Source organism: Rhinopithecus roxellana, chromosome 6 (assembly GCF_007565055.1).
Source record: "Rhinopithecus roxellana isolate Shanxi Qingling chromosome 6, ASM756505v1, whole genome shotgun sequence".
In the NCBI taxonomy this organism is placed as follows: Eukaryota; Metazoa; Chordata; class Mammalia; order Primates; family Cercopithecidae; genus Rhinopithecus; species Rhinopithecus roxellana.
Window position 1 is genome coordinate 46015209 of NC_044554.1, and position 8309 is coordinate 46023517.

General features: G+C 46.9%; 1 protein-coding gene across 2 annotated transcripts in view; it reads right to left on the reverse strand.

Moving 5' to 3' along the window:
* ZKSCAN1 (zinc finger with KRAB and SCAN domains 1) overlaps nucleotides 1–7628 on the reverse strand; it is a 30373-nt gene extending 22745 nt beyond the window's left edge. For both annotated transcript variants that reach the window (XM_030932749.1, XM_010377676.2), the window contains exon 1: nucleotides 7456–7628. The gene's annotated coding sequence lies outside the window, so the exon portion shown is untranslated. The remainder of the gene's footprint in view (nucleotides 1–7455) is intronic.
* Nucleotides 7629–8309: the final 681 nt, after the last annotated feature.

The following is an 8309-nucleotide window of genomic DNA, read 5'->3' on the forward strand; positions in this document are numbered from 1 at the left end:
AAATTAGCTGGGCGTGGTGGCTTGCACCTGTAGTCCCAGCTACTTGGGAGGCTGAGGAAGGAGAATCACTTGAACCCGGGAGGCTGAGGTTGCAGTGAGCCAAGATCGTGCCACTGCACTCCGTCCTGGCCACAGAGCGAGACTCTGTCTCAAAAAACGAAAAAAGAAAAAAGAAAAAATCCAGCTTTAACTAATCTTACTCTCATAAAAGAGACAAGCAGCTTTAAAGATTCTTGTGGCCAGATGTGGTGGCTCATGCCTATAATTCCAGCCCTTTGGGAGGATGAGGCAGGAGGATGCTTGAGGCCAGGAGTTTGAGACCAGCCTGGGCAACATAGCGAGATCCTGTCTCTATGAAAAAGAAAAAAATTAGCTGGGCATGGGGACCGTGTCTGCAGTCACAGCTACTCAGGAGGCTAAGATGCGAGGATTATGTGAGACCAGAAGTTTGAGGTTGCAGTCAGCTATGATCACGCCACTGCATTCCAGCCTGGGTGACAGAGCAAGGTCCTATCAGGAAAAAAAAAAAAAAAAAAAAAAAAGATTCTTGTAGAGAAACCACAATTGCAGGACACACTAGTAATATAAACAGACGTGAACAACAAGAAAATGGCACAGATGAAGCTTCTATCTAGAGCAACGTTTTAGCCACATTAGGAGGTAAAAACCAATGTCAATCTAAATCAAAGAAAAAGTCACCAATGAGTGAGAAAGTAGCTTCTTTAAAAAAAGTGTGAAGAAAGAGCAATTACAAGAACAGCTGTATGAAATGGTTCCATTGTTATGCAATTTAATTGCCAAAAATGATATCAAGTATCCAGGAAAAATCCATCTATGTTCACATTTTAGGAACTTGGGGCTGGGTGAGGTGGCTCATGCCTATAATCCCAGCACTTTGGGAGGCTGAGGCGGGGGAGCGGGGGTCTCCTGTGGTCAGGAGTTCAAGACCAACCTGCCCATCATCGTGAAACCTCGTCTCTACTAAAAATACAAAAAATTAACTGGGCATGGTGGCAGGTGCCTGCAATCCCAGCTATTTGAGAGGCTGAGGCAGAAGAATCACTTGAACCCAGGAGGTCGAGGTTGCAGTAAGCTGAGATTGCGCCACTGCTCTCCAGCCTGGGCAAGAAAGTGAGACTCAGAAATATTTTCTAACCTGTTTAAAAATCTTTCAAATGAAGAATTTCAGGTGGGTCTTAAACCTATTTGTTAAAAATATAAAATGCCACCGCCTGATTAGTTTGTAAGAATATACTCTTTGAATTTCAACAACAAAAATTTAGCATGGTTGATGGGTTGGATCAATCACAAGTTACTAAGCAGAACTGACACTGTGATTCTTCCATCTGAAGCTACAAATCTTTCTGAATTTATCTTTTTCACCTCTACAGCCATCAAAACTAAGCATCAAATTTAAGTTTCAGAAACAGACAATTCGACTGCTTTATCATGATGAGTTAAACCAAGAGTTTTATTTATTTATTTATTTTTTATTTTTATTTTTTTGTTGTTGAGACAGAGTCTCGCTCTGTCGCCCAGGCTGGAGTGCAGTGGCCAGATCTCGGCTCACTGCAAGCTCCGCCTCCCGGGTTTACGCCATTCTCCTGCCTCACCCTCCCAAGTAGCTGGGACTACAGGCGCCCGCCACCTCGCCCGGCTAGTTTTTTTGTATTTTTTTTAGTAGAGACGGGGTTTCACCGTGTTAGCCAGGATGGTCTCGATCTCCTGACCTCGTGATCCGCCCGTCTCGGCCTCCCAAAGTGCTGGGATTACAGGCTTGAGCCACCGCGCCCGAACAAACCAAGAGTTTTAAACTAGTAAAAGCATTTTTAGTTATATGGCTCTCACTAACATATTCTTAATTTTGGTGAAAAGGGGATCGTGTACATATAACAGCACAAAAATCATCTTTTTTTTTTTTTTTTTGAGACGGAGTCTCGCTCTGTTGCCCAGGCTGGAGTGCAGTGGCCGGAGCTCAGCTCACTGCAAGCTCCGCCTCCCGGGTTCACGCCATTCTCCTGCCTCAGCCTCCCTAGTAGCTGGGACTACAGGCGCCCGTCAGGTCGCCCAGCTAGTTTTTTTTTGTGTTTTTAGTAGAGACGGGGTTTCACCATGTTAGCCAGGGTGGTCCTGATCTCCTGACCTCGTGATCCGCCCATCTCGGCCTCCCAAAGTGCTGGGATTACAGGCTTGAGCCACCGCGCCCGGCCTTTTTTTTTTTTTTTTTTTTGAAACGGAGTCTTGCTTTATCACCCAGGCTGAAGTGCAATGGCATGATTTCAGCTCACTGCAACCTCCGTCTCTCGGGTTCAAGTGATTCTCCTGCCTCAGCCTCCCGAGTAGCTGGGATTACACGCACTAACCACCATGCCCGGCTAATTTTTGTACTTTTAGCAGAGACAGGGTTTCATCATGTTGGCCAGGCTGATCTCAAATTCCTGGCCTCAAGTGATCCACCTGCCTCGGCCTCCCAAAGTGCTGGGATCACAGGCCATACTTATTTTTTTTATCTAGTTCCATGAAGTCCAGCTTCCTTTCTTTGGCTCCCTGCCTTCATTTTCTCCCTTCTCTACCACGATCCACCTCTCAGATTATTCTTTCTAAAACTCTATGGCCTTGTAGTCAATACTCTCCAGTGCCTGGTCCCAACTTCCCCTCAAGCTTCTTTTCCCATCAATCCCCCCATAAACCTTCGCTATGCAACAAAAGCACTCTCATCAGTATTTCCTACATATGCCTTGTATTTTGACTGCCATCCTTTCCTCACATCACACTCCACGCCTGGGACTTCCCACCGAGTCCTCTCTGCCTTTTCAAATCCTACTTATCCTTTAAAGCTAAGCTAAAACACCACTTGCCTCTCCTCGCTGTTCAAGAACCCTCTCGTAAGTGTAACAGTAAGAGCCAACGTTTCCTGAGTGCTTTCTAGGTACTGGGTATTTAAGCATTTTCACTTGACCACATAACAATCTTAGGAGGTAGCTACACTTATCTCACTATGTAAAGAACTGAGAGGCTCAACGCAGTGGCTCATGCCTGTCATCTCAGCACTTTGGGAGGCAACGCAGGTAGATAACCTGAGGTCAGGAGTTCAAGACCAGCCTGGATAACATGGCAAAACCCTGTCTTTACTAAAAATACAAAAATTAGCCAGGTGTGGTGGTGCATGCCTGTAGTCTCAGCTACTTGGGAGGCTGAGGCATGAGAGTCGCTTGAATCTGGGAGGCAGAAGCTGCACTGAGTCCAGATTGCACCATTGCACTCCAGCCTGGGCAACAGAGCAAGACTCCATCTCAAAAATAATAATAATAATAAAGATAAATGAGGTATACTGCCATTAAATAACCTACCCAAGCTCACCCAGCAAGTACACAGTAGAGGCAGAATTTGAAATAAAAGTGACTCCCCAATTTAAACTCTTTAACCATTATACAAAATTTATCTTGTACCTGACATATGGAGTATACAGATCCTAAAATGAAGGCCTATGAAGCTGACAATGAAGAATCAATCAGGGCCAGGCACGGTAGCTCACGCCTGTAATCCCAGCACTTTGGGAGGCCCAGGAGAGTGGATCACCTCAGCTCAGGAGCTTGAGGCCAGCCTGGCCAACATGGTGAAACCCCATCTCTATTAAAAATAGAAAAATTAGCTGGGTGCGTGGCACATGCCTGTAAGCTCAGCTACTCGGGAGGCTGAGGCAGGAGAATCACTTGAACCTGGGAGATGGAGGCTGCAGTGAGCCGAGATCGTGCCACTGCACTCCAGCCTGGGTGACAGAGTGAGACTCTTTCTCGAAGAAAAAAATAAAAAATCACTCAGAAATGGGGCTCATCTACCACCCAGTTTTCACTGGAGGGTCACTATGTGACTGAAACCCTTCCTGGGAAAGGGAGGAGACACAGCAGAAGATTCAAGTGGGGACTGTCTACAACATAACCAGGTGGGATCTTCAAACATGGTAACTGAGCAGAACTAGTGTGATAGCGAGTCCAGCCACCAGAAATCCCTACTTCTGTGCAAGTTTTATCCTGCCTCAGCTATTGAGCAGAACATTTCTTAGGTCAGTGGGAATCAATAGGACACAACTCTAAGGAGGATATGAGTCCGCAGGAAATAGACACGGATGTTGGCACATTCCCTCTGCCCCCAACTGGGATAGGTCCTCATCCTCACCCTCAGTATCTCTCTGCTCCTACTCTGGGGTCCAGGGAAGACCCATCACAGCAGTGGAAAGGCTGGGTTTTATTTTAGGTTTGCCAGATGATCTGAGCACAGAGTCTTCTCTACTGTCTCTAAAAGGCCCTAATAATCTTCAGCAAACATTTGCTAGGTAATTTCTCATGATGTTTCTTTCTCTGTAATTTTTCTTGCCTTCTTCCTCAACTAGATTATCAAGAGCATGCCTCTTTGTACTTCTTAGACCACTTAGCATGATTCCTTGCAAGCCTGTTTTAAAAATACCCTTGACTAAATTGATGTTACTTTTTTTTTTTTGAGATGGAGTCTTGCTCTGTTACCCAGGCTGGAGTGCAGTGGCCTGATATTGGCTCACTGCAAGCTCTGCCTCCCAGGTTCACGCCATTCTCCAGCCTCAGCCTCCTGAGTAGCTGGGACTACAGGCGCCCGCCACCATGCCTAGCTAATTTTTTAATATTTTTAGTAGAGACGAGGTTTCACGGTGTTAGCCAGGATGGTCTCGATCTCCTGACCTCGTGCCTCCCAAAGTGCTGGGATTACAGGCGTGAGCCACCGCGCCTGGCCATTTTTTTTTTGCATTTTTAGTAGAGACGGGGTTTCACCATATTAGCCAGGATGGTCTCGATCTCCTGACCTCGTGATCCGCCCGCCTCAGTCTCCCAAAGTGCTGTGATTACAGGCCTGAGCCACCGTGCCTGGCCCAATGTTACTAATTTTTAAAAGCCCGTTCATTCTACATTCAATGTTGCCCTCAAATTTGTTCCATGGGCTAGCTGGATGAGTTTCAGGTTAGCACGAAAGCTGCTCCACCCCTTACTAGCTGACAACCTTAGGCAAGTCAACAAGTTAACCTCTCTATGCGTCAGTTTAGAGAGATTAATGCACTGTATAATGGGAGTAAAATCTGTATAATGGGAGTAAAAATCAGCATTTGTCCCATAGAGTTGTTGTGAGGATTAAATCAGGTAATAGATACAAAGCACTTAAAATAGTGCCTGGCATTTACTAGGCACTACAGAAATGTCTTAATTTTTTTCAATAAGCTTAAAAGATGTAACCGTACATTCCAATTTTCAGCCTGCTTAAAAGATTAAGCAATGGGACAACTCCGGTAATAGTGAAAGCTGCACAGGCGTCAATAACTGAATTCTAGTCTCCCACAAATAAGTGGCACATCCCTGAGTGAGGTATTTAACTTCTCTGGCATTTTGTATCCTTATCAGTCAAATGGGGGTAGGGTGGGGGTTCCAGATAGTATGAAACTACCTCTGGGTCAATATGGGCTGAAAAACATACTGACATACCATCCACTTGAAATAAAATTACCCCGAGCAGCTAAGGATACCTCAGTTCTCACCTAGGATAAACAGAAACGATTTTCTTAAACAAGGGCTTGAAGTTACAAGCTCAAAGGCTGTTTTCTAAACAGCCCAGTATTTTTCCAGGGCATAGTGTTGAAAGTGTAAATAAAGGCTGGGCACACAGTGGGTCACGCCTGTAATCCTGGCACTTTGGGAAGCCGAGGTGGGCGGATTGCCTGAGATCAGGAGTTCGAGACCAGCCTGGCCAATATGGCGAAACTCTGTCTCTACTAAAAACACAAAAATCAGCCAGGCCTTGTGGCACATGCCTGTAGTCCCAGCTATTCGGGAGGCTGAGGCAGGAGGATCGCTTGAACTCGGGAGGCAGAGGTTGCAGTGAGCCGAGATTGCACCACTGCACTCCAGCCTGGGCGACAGAGCAAGACTCTGTCTCAAAAAATAAAAAAAAAGTTTAAATAAACTGCCCTTTACCCTCATTTTTTTTAAAAGAGCTATCAAATGTTTTAATATGAAAAAGTTATCTTAAAAGACATCTAGCTATTCAAAGAATATTGATACTCCCACAGAATGAAAATGTTAGATTTAATACGCTATTCATCCGTATTTTAAATGCTTTTAAATCGAGAATGAGGAAAAGACTAAGTAGCTAGCTTCCTCGTTAGTATTTTAAGAGTGGTGAAAACTGCCTGAAATAAACAAGAATCTTGTATGGTAATACAGAGAAGATACAAACCTGGATACACATTCTGGGGCAAATCACCATGGTTACCTATGTAACACAGCGATTTCCCCCACATTTGTTCAGCATATATACTAACAGTGCTTTGTTGATGTGGTTACAATGAATTCTCCACAATTCAATTCAACAAGTATTTATTGACCGCCTCCAATCCGCCTAGCACTGGCCCGTACAATAAATGCTTTCTTTGGTCCCAGGCCATGGAACAGCCACTCTCTATAATGAAAGTATCTTATTGTGTACCGGGGGCACTGCAGGAAAGGGAGGGGAGGGACGGAGGAGTGTCAAGCTAAACTCTGGTTCATTTTTCAATTACATTGACCAAATCACTTCGAAGTCGGAAGGGCCTTTTGAGAAAATCCAGTTAGTTTTTATTGATGGCGAAATTAAGACTTGGTGTGTCTCGTCTTATCCAAGGTCACTCAGCTAATCAGTCTCCTAGTGACACAGTGCAATTTCCACAAATTCCCTTCACTTCTCACCCCACTCCATGTCAAACAGAGCAACTATCCAGAATTTAAAAATCCACCTAACGTCCCGGACAGATCCTTTCCAAAGCCTTCAAAGCATTCCATCAAGCTGAAAGAGTGGGGTGTATAAAATCTCTACTAGATCCCAATCACTTCTTTATCCACTATGACTAGGCTTCAAATACTGTTTAATCACCGCTCAGTGATGAGGGTAGGAGGAGGAAAGGCAGGTCTGGAAACGTATGCGGCACCTCAAAATGTGTCCATCTCTCATCCTTCCGCTCATTTCACCTCAAGGTCCCGAAGGACCCAGGGGGGAAAAACACCTCACCGGAATCAAAGCAAATGGCGACGAAGGGAGAGCAGAAAAATCAAGACCGGGGTCGGTTCGCTCGCGACCTCCTTTGCAGAAACGTCAAAGGGCGATGACGACACTGCGGGAGAGGGGCCCGCAGACGGATTCTCCCCACGTCTCCGGGCACCCTCGGCCACTGAAACTCTCGCCCCCTCCCCGCCTGGTCCCGGAGGTGGGGCGGGGACGTCTCCCAGGGAGAGCGATGCTTCCTACGGCCGGGCCCGGCCAGGAGGCAGGGGCATGGACTCTTTTCTCACAACACCGGGGCCGCCTGGAGGGGGTCCCAGGGCCGCAGCTGCGGAGCCCACCCTCGCGTACACACCTTCGCGGCCCCGCCCGCCCACCCCAGAGGCCGGCCCCAAGTCTCACCGTGAGCCCCGGGAGCGGCCTGGGGGCGCTGGGCGAGAAAGGGGAGCTGACTCTGGGACTCAGGCCGGCCGAAGGGCACCGCACAGATTTAGGCCCTCCCGACGCCTCGACACAGACACAATGAGTCACAAAGGCCGGAAGTGTGTCAGCACCTCGTCTTCCGGGACCGCGCCGCGCTTCCGGGTCCTCTCTAGGAGCGCGGGAGGACTTTGCATCTCTGTTTCCGAATCGCTGGTCAAGGCGCTTGCCCTTGAGTTTTCAAGCCTCCAGGTTGGAGGGTCCGGTCCTTGTTCGTCCCCAGTTAATGCGGGGATCAACGGGAGCGGGTGGTGGGGGGTTTCAGGCTTTCCCTGACTCAAACTCCCCAGCTCAGACACGAGTCCATGTGAAAGTTCGATTTCACCTGTCTTTTTCATCTCAGGCCGTCCTTGTAGTAATTATAGTTATTATCAAGCAATAATAGTACCTGGTAATTGAACGTCTGTGGCAGAGGAAATGAAACAAGGGTGTAGACAGAGGAAGATCAAAGTGAAGCCAAGGGTGGCTGGTTTCCCAAAGCTGCCATGGTAGCTTCTCTCAGGGCCCTGGAGCTGTGTGGAGTGGTAGTTTCAAATACTTGGTCTGTGGACAAGGGATGTCTTTCCACAAGCAAGCATAGTTATAAGGTTCTGTGCTTTGCTCATGTGGCATATGCTATTATAGCCGTTTAAAATCAGTTTTCGGAGTAACAACAGACACTTTTACCTTCAAAGTGCTTTCACAACCTACCACAATTACAGCCTTGCAGGGTAAGGCACGCATAAGAGGGGGCCACCTTGTGCAAGGGTCGTGGAGACTACAGGCTTTAATGGTTG